The sequence below is a fragment of the Emydura macquarii genome, unplaced genomic scaffold (assembly GCF_026122565.2).
Source record: "Emydura macquarii macquarii isolate MOO-44397 ecotype Brisbane River unplaced genomic scaffold, CSIRO-AGI_Emac_v2 contig_3128, whole genome shotgun sequence".
NCBI classification, from domain to species: domain Eukaryota; kingdom Metazoa; phylum Chordata; order Testudines; family Chelidae; genus Emydura; species Emydura macquarii.
Window position 1 is genome coordinate 1,124,972 of NW_027133265.1, and position 19,909 is coordinate 1,144,880.

General features: G+C 42.4%; 1 long non-coding RNA gene across 1 annotated transcript in view; it reads right to left on the reverse strand.

Annotated features, from left to right (window-relative positions):
* The window catches only part of LOC137142037 (uncharacterized), a 106,437-nt gene extending 87,041 nt beyond the window's left edge, over positions 1-19,396 (reverse strand). Inside the window, exon 1 of the long non-coding RNA XR_010916833.1 lies at positions 19,350-19,396. This is a non-coding gene — a long non-coding RNA (uncharacterized lncRNA). The remainder of the gene's footprint in view (positions 1-19,349) is intronic.
* Positions 19,397-19,909: the final 513 nt, after the last annotated feature.

The window sequence follows — 19,909 nt, forward strand, 5'->3', positions numbered from 1 at the left end:
CCAGCATTGAATTAACCAAAAATAAATACCTCCTTACAGTCATGGCCATCCCACACCCAAACTGCCATATTTGAACCATCTGCCCTTAAACTGACGACCATGGGGCTCTGACTTACACTATAGAGGAAATCCTTTTAGCAAAGGCACTTCTCTATAAGCTATCATTTGATAAAGAAACTGGAGCAGATGGAACAGACCTCCAGGCCCAACACTGATGCACTCATATTTTATTTAATTTTGGGGCAGGGATTTTGTCTTTCTATTTGCCGTAAAGTGTCACGCATACTATAAAAATAAAGTGACTACCTATCAAATTAATGTCAATAGAGAAATCTCCCTTGGTTTAATAACTACTATGGTATAACAAGGAAAAGGTTAACCTGGCCCCTTCTCCATACCATGTGTAGCATGGGAATTCCAAATATTTTAGTAGTACAGATCCTCACCCAACGAATATTTGCCAAAATAATGAGATCTGAGCTGCAGTTTGCTACAGCTTTCACTTTTCTGGGTAAACATTTCCTGGTTTGATCTCTCTTCTCCTTGGAAAGGTGATTTATATCTCAATGCTGCATATGTGGCATGTGAGTCTTCCGTTTGGGGAGGCTTACAGATGAGTGCCGGAAGCTCCCTAGAAGTTTGGGGGCCCCTCCCCCAGCCCACCGCTTGCTCCTCTTTGCCTCTTTCTCCGAGGCCTACCTGCCTGCTCACTCCTCTATGAGACGGAGTAAAGCGAGTGGCAGGTGGACAGGGGCCTGAGGTGGGACTTTGGGGGAAGGGGCAGGGACTCAGGGCAAAGTGCAGGCCTCTCTCCCTCCCTCCCCCCCGCCACTTCTAGGGAGCGTCGCTTCCAGCGCTCCAAAGGCGGTGGGCTGGCACACCTCCAAAGGGAAGTGATCTGTGCCACATGCATGGCATTTGCCCTCCTGCCTGGTTGGCCTTTTTGAAGGAGGCTTAGCCTCCCCCTAACCCCTTACACATGCTGCCCCTGCTGTGCTGCTTGTCATGTAGGACTGATGTGGGGGGAAATCAATCACCTACTCCAATCCACACAATTTTTTCAGTGTTTTGCACATTGTGATTCACTGGGGCTGCCCATAAGCCAGAGTGCCTTTGCTTTCAGCCATGCCTCCTCCAAAGGCAACAGGGTGCTTCTGACTGCATTGACATGTCCCCATGCTCTTTCTGCATGGCACATAGCTGAGATACCGTACCCGCACTTCAGCTGCATCCTCTCTGAGCTGCTAATCTTCATAAGCAATGGCTAAGAGACCTCACAGGCAGAAATGGTAAATGCTCCTTCATTAGCCTTGCCAGTCATGCCTGATGAAATTGACCTCAGTTACTAACTTCTAGAGCAGGGATTTCATTAAACCAAGACTCCCTGCTGAGGATGTTGGGTATCTTGTGTACTCCTCAGGCCCAGCCAGAATCTCAGGCTCCCACTGCTCTGTTCCTGCCTGTAGTTACCCTGTGTATATGCCTCAAGGGTTTGCACTGTCTCCTTCAGTTCCCCCTCTTTCTGTCTGTTGCAGTTTTCCCTCAATTTCAAAGATTAGGCTCTTGGCTTATCCGTGTAAAGTACGCTCTTGCTCCCTCTCCTTCAAACTGTCACAGCTTGCAAGATGCACCTCCTTTACTGTGATTACAGTCTGGTGGGGGTAAACTGGATCTTCTGACCTATACAATTCCACGTCGGTTTTTCTCTCCCTGCTTTTCATCAGTGGAGGTGCCTGAGCTGCAGACCTCTGGGTATAAGAGAGAAGGTGGGAGCTGCTGTGAGGGTCCCTTAACTGTAGAAATCAGTCCTCTCCTTTGATCTAAAAAAGTCCAAATCCATTGACCATCAGGGCCTGCTGCAACGTCCATCTGTTTTTCTGGCTTTTGCGGATGGGAGAACAGGATGAGGTCTGGGAGTTTGGAGCAGGGGTGGGGGGTGTTAAATGTGCAAGCAGGGTCTGAACATCCTGCCAAGCTGGCTGGGGGCGGGGAGGGAACAAGCATCAGGGCCAGACTGTATTTGCATGAGCGCACTCACCCTGCTTAGATGCTCAGCATGATGGGCTGCTTTGCCCAAATGATCCCTTTGGCTGGTGTCACGTTACAAATCACTCTAGTGTTAAATGCAGGGTAATGAAATGTTGTTCCCCTTGTTGTATGAGCAAAGGGCAGAAGAATTGTACTTAGCCCGTTCTGACTGAAGGTTCACTATCATCTGAACAGAACTGGCTAAGCAAGGGACTCGGATGCCAGAGCCCTGTGAATGTGGACAGGGGGTGGGGCCAGGTGTTCCTGTCTGGAAGGGTGGGCTCTGTCTGTGAGCTCAGACATGTTTCAACCTTCCCTTCCGACTGTTCAAAGACAGAGCTATTTAAGATTCCATTAGGAGTCTTTTGTTTGTTAAGTGCTCACTAAAGCTGAAATCATCTACTGTGTGCCTGTGCTACCCCCCAGCTTCAGCACCAAGGTCACCCCCTAAGAGCTGACAATCACTGAGAGCCGAGGGTCAGAGAGCCGGGTGGACCCTCAATAGACTGACCTGCAGAGGTCACAGTGGAGAAGCAGGTGGTAGCAGAAGGTGATGGCGTGTAGCAAAGTGGCTGGTGAAGGGCGGACAGCTGGCGGAGCAAAGAGCAGTCAGCAGAGCAGCTGGAATGTAGCGACTGGATAGTGGTGTGAGCAAGGTGACTTCTCCCCCATCCGGCAAACCAGGGTCGGGGGTGAACTCCACAACAACATGTCTAGACTTTGGGTCCGCCCTGACTAAGGACAACACCTATGAGTGAGGTGCTGTGAAGAGAAGGGCACATTAAAGGAACTTCTTGTTGCTGGACTTAAGGACCTGAAGGAAAAGGAAACTGGCCAGTGTACTCTGGGGTAGGTGTTTTGTTCATGGTTTTATGTGTGTGAATCCTGTTTGCGGCATTTTCCCAGGTTAATGCCAGGTTATTAAAAGTCTCTTTTCTACACTCAGTCTCTGTGCTTGCGAGAGGGAAGCATTGCCTCTAGAGGCACCCAAGGGGTGGCGTGTAATTGTCCCAGGTTACTGGGTGGGGGCTCAAGCCGATTTTGTGTTGTACTGTTGAAAGGAACCTCTAGATATTGAACCAGCCCTTGTTGCTATCAACTGCCAATGCCAACCCGGCCCTGGTTGCTGCCAGCGCCGAAAGGTTACAAATGGAATATTTTTTGAACTACAGAGTTCTGGCTATTAATTTTCATTGGAGCTATTATGGTAGTGATATACTGCTGGATTTGGTTTAATCTTATTACCTTTTTTGTATGAATTTGTGAGGCTTTTAATGTTATGTCTACAGCACCAATGGCCTGATTTTCAGAAATACTGAGTTCCTATTCGCGTCGGTGAAAACCATACTTGTGCAGAAAAACAAGCTGCTAGAGTCTAGGCTAGATTTTTTTAAATTTTATAAATAAAATAAATAAATAAAAATAACTTCTCACCCTCCCTATATTCTGTGCTACCCTCAGCAACATCTTGTGTCTTGAACATAGGGATAGTCTTATTCCAGAAGGAGATAAGTTATAGCTGACACACTCACGTGGTTGCTGATAACATAGACTGGCTAATGAATTGCTTCCAATATACTTCTCAATCAAAAATAAAGAATAACTGGAACAGTTTCCTCCCTTCCCCTTACTACAGAGCTCAAAGCAGATCCTCTGAAGTGTTATTTTCCACTGAAGAACAGATGGGCTGCATCTTACAGCCTGAGAACTGTATTGAGGACTCAAAGAGCTTATTATTCTTATGTGTGAGTAGTGCAGAACTACTGCAGGCCCATTACTATCCACACTCTTCATATTTTATCAGCCCTTCCTATTCTGGGACACTTAGCACAGGACAGACTTGGAGACCTTTGGGTGTTAAGAACAAGGATATTCCATATCAAGTTAGAAGAAGCCCAGAAGGAAAAAGAGTTTAGCATGTGAGGTTTTCTTATCCTTATCATAAGATGTCTCATATAAACCAGGACCATGCCCAGAATTGTATCTCAATTCATAGTAAGCCTGTAAGAAAGGATATGTGCAACTAATGGAAAACAAATGTCTGTTTTGGCAAAGCCTGCAGCTAACGTCAGTTATTTTTTCCCCCCTTGCTAAAGAAATTGTCATAATGAGAGACTCTTATGGAACAGATCAAATGCAGTCCTCTGGTTTTCTCTTAACCATTTGAGTGCTTCTCTGATATATAACACATGCCATTGACCTTATTGCTATGGCTCAAGAAAAGGGGAAAAAAGTCACTGAAGAAATCCAATTCTTATTAATTAAAATATATAGTGTCCAAGAGAAGGGTGTTCAGAGGTGAAAAGGCAAATATCCTTCATAATTTGGAAGTTCTCAGTAAAGATGCTTTTAATTAGAACATAACTTCTAGCCTTTATATTGTTGAATTTGGGCCAAACACTGAACAACAGCAACTAATTATTTAAAGAAAACAAAGGCTGGGGATCTGCAATGTCACCAGGTGTGGTGTAATGCCTCAAAGCAAATTAATACACAGGGTAATTATTGTTCATCTGTACGTCTTAGGAAAGAAAATTACCATAAACACTAGCAAAGAAGCTACCACGCATGATTTCCTCAGCAGCAGCATAGTTACCACCAAATACTAACCACATCAAACTGAACATATGTTTGATAAAGAAAAGTAATGTTAAGAGTCTGCCTTAAACTCAGTAATGAAAAGGGATTCAGGGACAAGGCTGAAACTCCTACTGTGAGCCAACTCATAGAGCAGCACATATGGGGCCTGGGCTTATAATCCTGAAACAGACATAACTCCTATGGAGTTTTCTCTGCACCAGGGCTGCAGGATCTGACCTGCTGAGACCTTGTCTAAAGAAGAAAAACTTGGCATGCTAACCACCATTTGGTTCCCAGCACACTTGTAACACACTAGACATCCGCTCCCAAAGGTGCATGAGGGATCACATTACTATGTGGAACATACTTGCTTTGAGAGAGGCTAACAATGTGTGGTCCTCCCCAGTGCCAATTTTCACTGGTACCGTGCCAGCAGCAATGGGAATCACTGGTAGAAGAGTCCCAACAGTGAAAAAAGCCCTCCCACTCCCCCCCTACAGAGTGACCATCACTCATCAGGAAGCCCGTCTGGTCTACTTTATGCATTCCACTGCGTAGGGGTCAGGTTTGCTGTAAGCCACTTGTCCAAACAAAGCCACACACACCATGGAGCTGATTTGTGCATTATTTAGCTAACACCATAATACTCTACTCCATTTGTCCCTATCATATCCCAGAGGAAGCCTCCTTATGAGCATACTGCCAACTGGCCTGGGCTGCTACAGAAATTCAGACATAGATTAACTTGGTCATTCAAAACACTCTGGTCTGAGCACCTTGCCATTGCTTGGTCAGTGATGGGAAAAGATCGAGGGTGTTAAGGTCCAGTTTAATCAGGGTCAAGACAAGAATAGTCTGGCCTTCCTTTGAAGATGTGGCAGAACACGCCGATCACTCACGTGATCTCATGTGCTGCTAGACAGCACAGAGGCTCCACGCACTGCTGAAATAAGGGACGAAGGGGAAACAAAACCCAGCTCTCTGAACCAGAAAGACTACAGCAATGAGTAGCTGAAGTGGGACATGCCTGAGACCTCAGTGGGATCTCAACTCTGTTCAGTGAATCCCAGGACCCATGGCAGCAGAGATGGGCTAAGTTGGTTAAGAAGAGAAGAAAATTAGGAGCTGAGTGTCTATATGCAATATATAATCAGACTGATGTAGCAGGTGCAGGAGTTTTCCAAGTTTCCCTGTGTGCCATCACAAGCAGAAGCTGCTGAGCACCCATGCAGTACAGTTCTGCCATACTTTCCCAACGTCAGTATCCCCCACAGTAACTCCTGCTATGCCCCTGTCAACAGCGTGGGCTGCAGTTTCTGCATGGGCTGGGCTGAACCCTGCCACATTTCAGAATGGCAGACAAGCAGGGACACAATTTCTTTACATTAATCAAAAACCAAAATATGCCAACTGTGAAAGAAGGTGAATTTTACTACAACCAATTACACGCTGAGCTCTGTAGCCAAAGCATTTATGGGACATTGTGCTTGCACCGGAACCAGCACCTTATTAGCATGCTGCTCTTATCTGGCTGCATCCCTTTTCTCTCTGCCCTTGTTTTTAAGGCATGAAAAACAGTTACCGGTGTAACTTGACAGATAAATGATGTTAAATTAACACCAACCATGAGTGTTGGGGGAATGATTACATTGCCCATCCTGCCTGCTTATTCTCTAGTGTAGACACAGTTCATGTGTAACATAACACGCTGTTTGGAGTCCCACATTCCCAGTGCTTGGGTACAAGCAAGTAGGTTGGTTAAGGGCAAATCTTCCGCTTGAAACAAAACTCTCTCTGATGTAGTGCAGGCTTTGAATATTCTCCGCTGACCTTGTAGAGAACAACAATTCCATGTTTCTCAAAGGGCTACAGAGCTTGGGGACTCTATCCACAGAAACAAAAAATAGTAGTAAATCAATTCCCATCCCCTGCAATGTTTGATGCAGAACACAAGGTTACTTTTCAGTGATGGGGGGGGGGGGGGGGAAAGAGGGGGTGGGGCTGAAACCACCAAAACTGTTTTTATCATTCCTGTAAACTCAAAAATGGCTAAGTGCTTCAAACAATGTTTCAGCAATGTCTTCATCTCATGTGGCTAGATAGGAACTTTACCTCAATATCTGCCGGGCAGAGTTCTGTTCAGCCACCCTCCTGCATGAATATTTTTCTAAAAGGTGAGTAAAATATAATTCATAAGAGCTTACTCAGAGCTGCCTTTTATTTTGTTTCTCCTGCAAAGGCATTCATAGTAACCCCTGAAAAAAAGGTATGAAATAGTCTGTCTGGGAGTCTAACAGAATTCATGCATCATTCCAGCTATCGCCTTGCTTCCCTGTGGACAATATGTTGATTTATTAGGGCTGTCAGGAGACCTTCTTGGACTGTATTTCCAGTGAGAGACTAGAAGGGAGATTTAGCTGCCTACATCCCAGATGTCCAGTGGCTCCAGCTACATGGCATCTGTAAATATCAGCCAAAATCTTCGGACTCTGAGATTAAATAGGATTTATTTTTTTCCCCTTTACTCCATGTATAGGTGTCTTGCAGCCAAATATTTTAAAGACGGTGGTGGAATCTTTTGTTATGAAAGCTTCTGCATGCTATTCATTTCTGAAATACGTTTAATGGAAACCCCTGACCGCCAGATACAGAATCGTTAGAGTTCAGGGTTGTGATGTTACAAGGCAGGGACTATGCAGAAAGAGAGTATGATCTAGTGGTTGAAGACCAAGACTGGAAGTCAAGATTTCTGGCTCTGTCACAGATTCATTGTATGACTGTGGGAATATCATAGACTTTAAGGCCAGAAGGGACCATCAAATCAGCTAGTCTGACTGGCTGTATATCACAGGCCAGTAAACATCACCCAACCCAACACTAAGCACAACAACCAGAATTAAACCAAAACATTACAGCCCTCAGGAGACTAAACTGTAGTGTGCCGTAACTAGAGAATAGGAGGGACCAACATGCACCAGTGCCTGAAGCCCCTGCAACAATAGGGAATTGATTCAATGAGATACACAGATGGCCCTAGCAAGTGACTCACATTACATGCTGCTGAAGAAAGCAAAAAACCCCACAGTCTCTGCCAATCTGACCTCGTGGAAAATTCCTGCCTGACCCTCTAGACAGCAAGCCAGGATCTGAATCCACAGCACAATAGCTTGCCGCACAGTACTACTGTGGGAACGTCGCTACTGTGTGCTAGAACGCTGTAGCACGCTTTGACATACCGCTGTGTGAAATAGGAGTACATCAAAGCACACTACAGAACTTCTAGTGAACTGCAGCAGTGGCCACATCACCCATAACTGCATAGCATGCTAAGGGGCTGTAGATTCACACCCAGGCTTGCAGTGCAGTAATGTCCTGTGTAGAAAAACCCTGAACTTCTCTGTACCTCTGCATAGGGGCTGAAAATTAGCTCACAGACGTGTTGTGTGGGTTAAACTCATTGTTTGTAAAATCTTTTTAAAGAGGCTACTCTTGCAGTTCAGGACAACAGCACCTGTATTTTCCCTCAGTGGTCCAGCCAGGGCCTCCACTCTCCGGCTGCCAGCTCCCCAGCCATTGCCTTTCTTGGGTGAAGACCCCTTCTAACTGGGATATTTCCAGGCTGCAGAGTTCCCTGCCATCACTACATTATTCCCAGCCCAAACAGGTTGCCTGTGGACATCTGCTTGCTTTCTTTTCCAAGACAATTAACAGGTGTAATTGCTACAGTTAAAAGGGCTCACACAGCACTTCCTGTGCAAGCCTATTTTACGATTAGGGTAAAAGCACTACAGAGAAAACATGTTAAAAATCACACACACACACTAATAAGCTTACCAGAGATCACCCCAACTCCAACATGGGCTCTTGCAAGAGCAGTCCTTCAACCTCTCACCCAAGGGGTTTCCTATGTGGTCACAAGTTTATCACAGCCTTATGTGGCTTCAGGAGACCAGGTCCTTCCAACTATTCCTAAGGATTGGAGCGCTCAGTGGAACAGAGGTCCTGTCTGTTTGCCACCCAAATCTGACCAGGTTATAAATCTTCAAAAAGGAGGCTGAATTAAGGTGGTACTGCCTTCTCCTAACTTTTCAGTGCTTGACTTTGTAACTTTAATATTATTTTAATGTAGTTTTTTTATGTAATGTCATACATAACTCTGGGTCTGCCTGCACCAAAAAATGAAATACAGCTATCCCCAATACAATTAAAGCGCAGTTTCACTTTCCATTGCAGACTATGTTAGCTATGTCATTGAACTGTGCTGAGGTCTTGGACTGTCCAAGAACTTGCCTCTCAAGGGACAGACTACTGAGTATACAACCTAACATCTAAACAACTGGGCAGTGTATGGTTTTGGCATGGCTCAAGGACACAGCTAATAACAGCTATATAACATATCTGTGCTTTATCTGGGTCACTCCTGTGGTTGCATTTCTAGATTAGATGGGCTCTGTTTCTGTTCTCCCTTTTTTTCTTCTCTCTCCACTCTTCTGCCTCCTCCTCTTCTAGCTCTTCTCCCTGATTCTTGGCCCTCCGTTCTCCCTTCTCTTCCCCTTTCAAACTGCCAGCAAAATATCCTCACCCTACAACACAGCTGGAACAGCTGTCCTCAAGGTCAGTGGAATTGTTCTCATTGATAGAATCAAATAAGTCTTCACAAGTTTCATGTTGCATCCTTGAATTATTAATATCCATCATTTAGATCAAGGGGACTGACATCACTGTCCAGAATTCGGTGATGTTTTTGATGGCAGAAAGCAGTATGTTTACCCATTAACACATAGCAATTCAGTTCAGCAGCAGCTGATTTCCATCACTTCTACACAAACTTCTGAGGTATTTGTTGGAACAATCTAATGGCTTCAGTTTATCTATATATCTTCAGTTTAACTATGAACAAACCTCCCAGACTGATACATTCACTGGGTTTGGGTTTGGTTTTTAGTATAATCTAAAGAAAACTTAATTATCAATGAGAAATAAAATATCACCTTGCACCAAACCCAGATAAATAGGGTCCATTGTACTCCATATAAAAGCTTGTGTGTATTGGGTGCCTGTACTATTGAGACCTTGCAGCCACATATATGGTTTAATCTATAGAGCACTGGTGACTTCTAACAGCTCTGAAGTGAAAATGTAAATTTTCTCTGTGGTTTACATATTAAGTCTAACTTCAAAAAAGAAGCACAATTGTTTTATGCGACAATTTAGAATTTATCAGCCTTTCACAATAACTCTCTCTTCAGAACGGGTGATGATAATCTGAGACTATATTACACCTCCCATAATAAACCTGAAGTGAAGGCAAATGAGAGCCAGGAAACTGAGCTTCAGTCCAATAAATCCTCCTTTTGGGGGGAGAAGGGCCATGGAGGTACTCTTTAAACTTGTGGAGTCAAGAGATCTATAGACAACCTTGTTACCAGCTCCTCAGGTCCCAGGGTCTTTGCACAGAGGGTATTCCCCTCCACACTTCACTTGGTCCCATGCAATAGAAGCCAGGGAGGGAACTCTGTCATGTTGACTCTCACGAAGATTTCTGCTTGGAAATCTCTTGGGTCCTGACTGACGCAAACCAGTCAGTGCAGCTGCTGGCTAGCTTCGCCCTGTTCTATCACCCGCTCCACTCCACTCCAGGCCTGAAGGTCTGTAGAGCAGAGTAGGAACATTGGGTTCTGGAGATCTGTGGAAAGACGCAGATGCTGCCTCACTAGTCCAGGACCTACCTAGTATGGGTTTAGGGCACTTGCTAAAAAATTCTGCTCCTTTGCTTTCCTCAGAGATGAATAGAGGGGAACAAAGACCTCAAAGTCATAAAAGTCTGCCCTGCCAAAACATGGCCTACTGTAAAATCAATGATCATTCATAGTCCAGAGAGCACCTCTATGATTAATCATTGGTTCCCAGCGCCCAGCCTATTCTGTCCCCTCTGTAGCACAACTCCGGCATGAACTCCTTTTCTAGCAACTAGCCCCAGAACTCAGGGCTCATGGAGACATTCTACATCACAGGGAAAAGCAGGAACATTGTTGATGATGAGGCAGAATGTTAATTTATTGCTAATGTCTGATACAGGTGAGAGCACAACACCATGGAAAGCGGCTGTGAACCTGGTCCTGTCCCTGGTTTGCCCCCTTCCACAAGCCTGGTGTCCACGTGTTCCCATAAGGGGGCTCCCATTGTGGAAGGGTTGCTAATGTAATGGAGGCAGCCTTTCCCCTCTACCAGCCCCACATGTGGCTTTACCTTCTTTTCATCTCCTTCTGTGGACTCAAAGGAAAGAATGCAGCCCCAGGCTTCAGGCTTAACCATGAATTTCCTGGCATTTTTTTATACAAATGAGACCTCTTACTTTATTTTAGCAAAAGCTGATTTGGGTGCGAATCTTATTAAATGTTTTGTTTGTGCTGCAACCATGTCTTTCTCCTGATAACTTCAAAACATTGGTGGGAGTTTGTGTAGGGCCTGAAATGCCTTTTACATAGCATCTAATGGCAAAACAACTTGACTATTCACAAGTCTGAACAAACGGCCTGCATTGCCCTTTCCTTCTTCCACTGGGAACCTTGGACAGTATCACATAACCTGGATGCTACAAACAAAAAAAAAAGACAAAGGAATTCATTGCTTTAAGAAAACAATTGTTTGGTGTCAAAATCCATAGGAAAATAAGTGTGGTTAAATTTATCTTTTCCAAGTTAAAATATATGCTGTTCTGAAAGTGCCATATCAAAATATATAGCAATTGTTAAAATATCAATTCATAGTAGAGTAAAATCTTTAACTCCAGCTTTGGAACATCTGCCTGTGGGTTGCCACATCATTATGAGCAGATGTTGCCTTCAAAGAATTTAAACTAAAGGGAAAGGGGAAGTTTCTAAATATAATTTAAAATCATATATATATATATATATATATATATATATATATATATATATATATATATATATATATAATTACATAAGGGTTCCATGGCATAGCTCCATATCTTTATCACAAATGCACTTCCCCTTGATTGTCCTGACAGTCCTAATAAGTTTCAAGCCATTTGGCCTTTACTGTATCCTGCAGCTGAAAAGTCTTGGCAAGAAATAAATGGAAACACAGATAACTTTAATTTTCTTCTTCATATATTCTCAGGGGTGGTTTTAAGTCTTTTGGCACACTATTCAGGCTTTTGCAGAACGCATAGTGTAAATGAAACCTAAACCCCAGTGTTATCTTCTGGCAACCAGAAAGAAATTGCAAAAATATATGTTGCATATGTATGATTGTGTGCTTTCTTTTAAAAAGGTGCAAGAGACAGACATTCTTACTATTAAGAGAGGTAAGAAAGGACATCCTTGCATCTCTTCTTATTTTCAAACAGGAAATTGGCGCATACTTGAAACACCATCTCCAAATTTTTGCTAATGTTATCATTTTCATGGTATATTAACAGAGGAATGCAATGGTTGTCTACCAGAGGCCAACAAGTTTTAGGATGTTTTATGATAATATTGAAGAGAGAGGAATCATCTGGGTTAGCTTTACACTTTTTAACTGCTGCCTTTAGAAAGTTCTATGTTCAAACTGAAAACCAATTTAATTTTTCTCTCCAGAAAGTAATCCTTTACAAACTGTCTCCCTTCCATAGTTCGGCTATTAGGTCATTTGCAAACTGTGAGTCAAAGCAAGACACAGAATCAAACCAGCACTTACATCACTGTAAATAAACAGAGTCAGACATGTTAATTCACTTCATCTGCAGGAAAATAAAGGTCCAAAATCCAATATCCTTACTAAGGTTGAATAGTACTTTACTCCACTCGCGGTCCCATTTAAATCAATGACCCCACTCACAGGATAGGGAGCTAACCTTAGTAAGGGTATCAGAAACTGGCCCAAACTAATATAAATAAAATCAGCAACCACATACGACCAATTCATTTGCACCTTATTCATGTGGTAGTGCCACTGTCTTCAATAGGATCAGCTTTTTCAAAGGACTACCTGTGTGAGTAAGGTGAGACTGATTTGACCCACTCTATGCAATTATGGTTTTTACTGATTGGAGATTGTAAATTAATATGCCTGACTCCCTTTGCTTAATGAAGTCAGAGAAACTGGCTCTGTCAGTGAGATGAGAATGATGTGATACATTCTTAGATACAACTTCACATATGTAGTCAATGCTAGATCCTGGTAAGATCCCCAACACATACAAGTCTGGGATTTTTTTCATGTAACTTGCTATAATATTATTTGTTTTAATTACTAACATTTTAGATTATGCTTCTATTTCCTAAAAGCTTGTGTTTCAAAGGAACTTAGGGTTTCCTGCAATTGTACATATAATTTGAGTATTCAGTTAACACAAGTGCACAGGCAAGATCAAGAATTTTCAATAGCCATTTGCCATTGCAAGACCTGCCTGGTCATTTCTTTGTGAAATACTCAATTTGTGGCTTGTTCCTGCTTTTATTGAAGTCAAGGGCAAAACTCAGTAGGGTCCTCTGTGTATGCAGTGGCAAGCACAAATTAATTGTGCAGTTGTGCACACATCTTTATGCAAAGCCACAGGCACCTGGCTTTTTGCAAATCAAACCATTAATCTATTGAAGGCCACCTTCCAACATGTTTGGGGGACAACTTTTTTAAAAGCAAGCTTTTTGCAGTAATGGACAAGCAGGATGTGACTGTCAATGTACAGCTGTATAATGTTCCATTCAACACTCAGTGTACAATAGATGCCAAGGTATTCAAGTGGCTAGTAGAGCATGGAGAGTCTGGATGTGAATCACTGATGAGTTAAGACTGATCAGATGAGACCTTTCAAATCCAAACCAAATGCTTGCATAATAGGTCATTAAAATGGTAATCACTCATGTTCATAGAAAAGGGGCTGAATGTTTAACCCACTCTATTACACCAAACCATCATCAAGGCTTCTGAATGTTTGCACAATGAAAGAGAAAGCACTACGGTCTGTCTATCAGTTTAAGTGAAGTCTGTTCCTTGGCCTAACTGAAAAGTATTCCTGTTAAAATCTGGTTCAGAAGGCTTCTTATTATTTCATCCTCTGCATATAAGGAATAAAAGCCCAGACCTGCTGATGCCCAGACCTGAAGAAGAGCTCTGTGTAAGCTTGAAAGCTTGTCTCTTTCAACAAAGTTGGTCTAATAAGAGATGATTACTCACCTACCATGGCTATCTACTGAATTTCTGATACTTTTCAGTCAGGGAATGAAAAAAAATCTTTCAGTTCATGTCTAACATGAATAGAAGCAGAAATTCTCATTTCTGAAAGTCACAGTGATGCTACGGGACAACATAGAGACTGAGAGATTAAAAAGAAAGGCTAAAAAATATGATGCCTAGATAGTCCATCCAAAAAGGAATTTTCTTTAAAGGTGATTTTTAAAAAATGTCAACACATCTATATTTGATAAAGATTAAAAGCTTAAGTATTTGTAAGTATTTTGATTTATACTGGATGGGGCACTCTGGTTAGATATTACTCATAAAATAAAAGCAAAAGATCCCTTCTACATCTCCAAAACAGAATAATGTTTTATCTGTTAGCATCCACCCTCCTAAAAGAAGATGGTTATCATGTTGTAATGTAGTATATCAGTAGACACATAAGCTGCAAATGGTGTCCAAATGGATCTAAAACATGACTAAAATATGGAGATGAAGAAATTGCAGATGATACTCTCCAGAGAGCAGTGAAAAATAATAACATCAAAGTCAAATAGATGGCACATACAATTCGTGTCATTTGTCTTCTTTTGGTTTTGTATGAAATAAAAGAATAATCAAGAAAACTGTGCACAAATCAAAGCCCCAGATCTGAACACCTGGAAATTTGGAAGCTTGGTAGCAAAGTCAGGATCTACTCTACCTGGGTTGAGTTCATCTCCACTTTCCATCTTCTATGAGTTAATATATTTCATGATAACAAACATACAAAGGAAAATCAATATTTACTATTACTGTTAGTTATGTAGATCCTATAGTGGTAGGCTGTAATCCTGCCAAGTCAGTGGAAGTGGAGGGCACTCAGTAGCACCTCACAGGAGCCAGTTGCTATCCTACAGAGCTAAGCCCAGAGAATGTACACTACTTTAAATGTAACAGCACTTAATTATTTGTAGAAAATAAATAGTATAATGATAATGGACCTGATTGTCCATTACAACTTGCCTTGCACTTTATGCTGTTATTTACACTTGTTCAAAATGGGTGTAAAATGTTACCAAATGAGAATAGTACAAATTGACAGGCATTTTACACGAGCAATGATCATGCTATAGAAAAAACCTAATCTGACTCTTAGAACCAGAGTTGAGGTTGCAGGGCTAAGAGTTCATAAAAACAGCTGTTACTTGAGAAATGAGCACATTTGATTCCAAAAATCACTGAGACACAATAAATATGGAATCTCATAGTACCATTTCTACAGTCACTTTTTTGACTAGAAGCCCTCAGTCAAGAGCTGACTGATGAACACAAAAAGGCCAATTTTACTTGAACAGGAAATATTAAGTAATATTCAGCTCAAGGGAAATTGCAGCAGTTAATTCTGAATAAGAAGTTTCTAGGACATAGCAGAAACCATTATTACCCACTGGCCTTAAAATCACTAAAGAATTACAGTGAATGGTGAATTCTGGGTACAGCATGGAAAAGCCAGTGACTGATTTTTAATGGAAGGCAAATATTTAAAGAAAATAGGTGTACCATACTTTAGAGACTATGATCAATGCTGGCTGACATCCAGTGGTAAGAATTCCATAATCATGTAACAGTTCAACAGGGAAATAGAAAACTTAAGAAGACTGCACTAGAAAGAAAGAGGGACACACAATTCAAAAGCAGCTTGAATTCTCTCCAACTTTTAACAAAGTGAATATCATTTTTTTTAAGTTATTGGAAGGAATTACAGTTAAAAGGGCTTAACCTGTGTAGATAAACTCAGCACATGATAATGGCTTTATAGCTTGGAAAGAGGAAGGCTGGCCTAGTGCTTAGGGTACAGGTCTCAGACTTTGGAGAGCTGAATTCAACACCTAGTTCCTCTACAGACATCCTGGGTGACCTGACATAAATCTTTCAGGCCATGTCTACACTAGACAGCTTACAGTGGCAAAGGTGTATCGACGCAGCTGCGCCGCTGTAAGATCTCTCGTGTAGCCGCTCTATGATGATGGGAGAGAGCTCTCCTATTGACATAATTAAACCACCCCCAACGAGCGGTGATAGCTATGGCAGGGAAAAGCTTTTCCCGCTGACACAGCGCTGTCCCTACCAGTGCTTATGTTGATGTAACTTATGTCATGCAGGGGTGTGTTTGTTCACAAATTATACCGACATAAGCAGTAGTGTAGACATAGCCTTAGACACTGTACGTCTCCGTTCCCTATCTGAAAAATAGGAATAAAAGCGCTTCCCTTCCTCACGGGGGTGTTGTGAGGATAACTACATAACAAATTGTGAGGTGCTCGGATACAAAGGTGATGAAGGCCATATAAGAGAGAGACATATTTATATCACTTTGCCAGAAATGACTCCAATGCTCAGACAGTACAACTTCAGGGCCTAGTCTTGTAGTTGCTCTGCATGCAGCACTCACATTGACATCTGCAGGAACAGGCCTTTTTGATACAAATCATGGGCCTGATTCTCTCCTCATTCACGCTGGTACATAAGAAATAACTTTACTGAAGTCAGTGGCGTTACACAGATGGCAAGTCTGTGTGAGGAGACAATCAAGCCCTTTATCTCAGAATGCTTTCCAGAGTTAGAGTGAAGAAGAGATTAAGAGGTGTAAACAAAATCTCATCTGAAAACTAATATTTTATCTTCTCTCTTTCTCCCCAGCTTAAGCCTTCACTGGGTCAAATCCCTGGTTTCATTAAAGTACATGGCAAGACTCCAGTTGGGCCAGGATTTCACACACAGTCCATAACCTTGACATCATATTTGACCGTGAACTGTCCTTCTTTTCCCATGTGTCCCACAGGTTTGTAAATCTGCCTATCACAAGCTCTATAGCATTGCCCACGTCCCAGGCTATCTAGGTTCCACCTTGTCTGATATTATCATTCATGCTCCCTCTCCATAGGGCAGTTCTGTTCCTCTGGTCTCTCTCAATGCCAGATTGCCAGAATGCTGCCTTCATGACATACAAATAAGCATAACAGCCTCATTCCTATCTTCAGACAGCTCCACAGGTTCCCCGTTCATTTCAGGATCCAAATCAAAATTACACTCCTTGCCTGGACGCTCTCCATGGACTTGTCTGGCCCAGCTTATAGACTTTGGGTGAAATCCTGGCCCCAGTGAAGAAATCAACCAGGTTGGGATTTCACTCTTTAGCTCTCTCTACTGTGCTCATCTACTGGTTTCCTCTCTGTTCTTTAGCACAATCTTACCACTGGAGGCAAATAAGCCTTCTCCTTTGCATCTCCTTGTAACCTGGAATGGCCCAATTGTATCTCTCTGTTTCAACAGCTCACTGCCTCTACTAACATTTCAGCTGAAGACATGAGGAGAAAGAAGGAAAGTCTGATCCAGATGGCAGGTGCTGCACAGTGGCAAGGCCCTGCACTAAGCAGGGTGACATTATGTGACGGGACACCCCAGGATAATGACATGTCAAGCCTCAGCACTAGGAACATTAACAGGAAGAAAGAAAAGCCTATGTAGTGGTCATAGTTACAACCTGTAAATGTATTAGCAAGGAATTAACGTTACCACAGCATTCCCTCTCGACTTGCGCACTGCTCTATTTAAAGATAGGGGATATTGGGAACACTGCAGCATATTTGAAAAGGACAAAGTGGAAAGATTTTAATGACAACCTCTGCTAGAGCCTTACAAAGCAAGAAGATCGCTCTGTCTATTGAATAGCTTCCACAGCTTAACCCCCACCACAAAAGAAGGAAGTATCTGTAAAATATGCTTGTATTTTCGCCTTCCAGAGGTGGTCCAGCTCTCTTGCACCAATGTAGATTACTTATTTTGTTTGCTGACTCTGGAAGCTTTTCCTTATCACATCTACTTGTTATGCCAGTTTTTCCTGCAGAATTACGTCACAATCTATTGCTTTTCAGTCATTTAGTATCTTATTTTTTATGTTAAAACAAAATCTAAGGAGGATCCATGGTGCATCAAGTGGGCCATTTTATCAGACATTATCCATTAAATCTTCAACTTGCATAGCTCAGTCACACCACCAGTACGAGTCAATCAAACTGAAAGCAGTTGGAGGAAACAATGGTCAAATCATACTTTTCTACTTATCAGTTCTCTAGTGTTTTCCTACTGGAGTACTAGTATTTCCTGGCTCGTATTGTGCTCACACTCTGCCTATCATGTAATGTACATGAATATTCCACCTCAGCAAATGATATCTGATCCCTCTGGGTATATGTGCATACTCCTGTCAAATCAGTAAACAGCATGGACTAATGCATAGAGAATGTGTGGGGACTTAGGGAGTCTCCAGTTCTAATTCCATCTCTACACTTAATTTGCTGTGTGACCTTGGACCAGTCATTTAAATTCTGCCTTATTTTTCCAATCTGTAGAAAAGGGACTATAATACCTCAGAGGGATTTTGAATATTAGCTTATGTTGTGCATTGCTTTTAACATGTAAAACACTGCAGTATAGAAATGCTAGGTATTATCAATGGGCATCATCTCAGTATTCATTCTGAATCAAGGTCAGTGGATCTCAACTGTCCAAGTTCATCTCATCAAAACCAGAGCCAGATTTATAGAGTTTGATTTCTATAAGGCTGTAGAGTTCACACCGGCCAATGAGATGGGAAAGAAGTATTCCTTGCAGGCTGGGCCTGATTCCAGCAGCTTTTCCTGAAGAATCTGGGGAGACCAGAGCTGAGGAACATTTCATTCTGCATCGCCCGCTGAGAGGTCAACATGAGAGGCATATTCTCCTCAGTGTTAAGACTAGAAACTCCGAATGACAGAGGTGAGGCATCTGCTACTGAGAACCCTCCTTTACTTGGCTCCCAAACATCTTAACTTTCCTTGTACAGCGGAGGGAAAGCAAAGGCAAATTTGCTGATGCTAAGTCTGAGTGTGCTAAACATCAGTGACGGTGACTGCTGCTATGCTAGTGCCTCATTGTTCACCACAATGAGCCTGGTCCTTTGTAACACCATCAATACTTATTAGTCTGCTTCATATGAGAATAAGTCTGGTTTTGATTAGACTTGTAGTGAGCTGTCTGAGAGTCAGACTCTGGCAAACAAGCCCTGTAGGTTCACTTGGAAAAGCCCATAAATTGTCTGGTGTTCATTTAAATTAGGCTCAGAAAGAAATGCAGCCTGAAAGCTGCCAGTGTTTATAAATTTGATTAGAGTTTTGTTTTGTTTGGGGGGAGGTTGTCCTGAGATTATTCCCAGTCAGAGAGGAGCATAGGGCCAAATCCTCACTCCTCCGCACAAAGCTGATACAAACAGAGTTTGTACAAGGGAAGGGACATCAATTATGGATTTGGTGGGTTTGCTCCACCCAGCCCGGAATCAGAGTGTGGAGTAGCGGCACAGGAACCCTGCAGTCACTAGACTGCAGTAGCAGCTACAAACTTCCCCATGCATGTTTTGACACACTTCAAGGGCTCATTTAACTGTGTAATTTCTCCACTGACTTAAGCAAATTCTCCCCAGGTGAACAGAGGTGCAGAAACTTTAAAAAAAAGAGAGAGAGAGAGAATTTACTCACCAAGCAGGCTTTCCTGAACTCTCACAGCTTTAGTCACTAAACTGAAAGGGAACTAAACTCTAGGAGGAACTGGTTTATTTAGAGCACTAGGGGAAGGGTTTGCTTGGTTGCACAATGCATGAGCTAGAAGTAGAGCACTCTGATGTAATCAAATTCCAACTATCACTAGGACCTCTGGGTCCACGTTGGTGTGAAAAAATCATTTCAAAGCAAGGACTATGGCATTCCCAGGAGATATGGAGATAGAATTATTACAGTCACGTGGAACTATTTATTTCATTACCACAGACTGGTCCCTGATCACATGGCAGTCAGTAGCAAAGCTCACCTTGACTTCACTGAGAGCAAGATCAGATGTTAGGGTTGCAAAACAGTTAGCAGACTATGTCACAAGAATGAAGGGAAATAAAGAGACTGACTTACCAGTATTAGGTTAATGACAGAATTAATTGAGGAATGATGGAACAAGTGGGATGAAGTGATTGAAACACAGGTTCCAACTATTATCCTCAGAGTACCTTGATCCTAGTTCTTACTGATGAGATCACTGAAATACACGA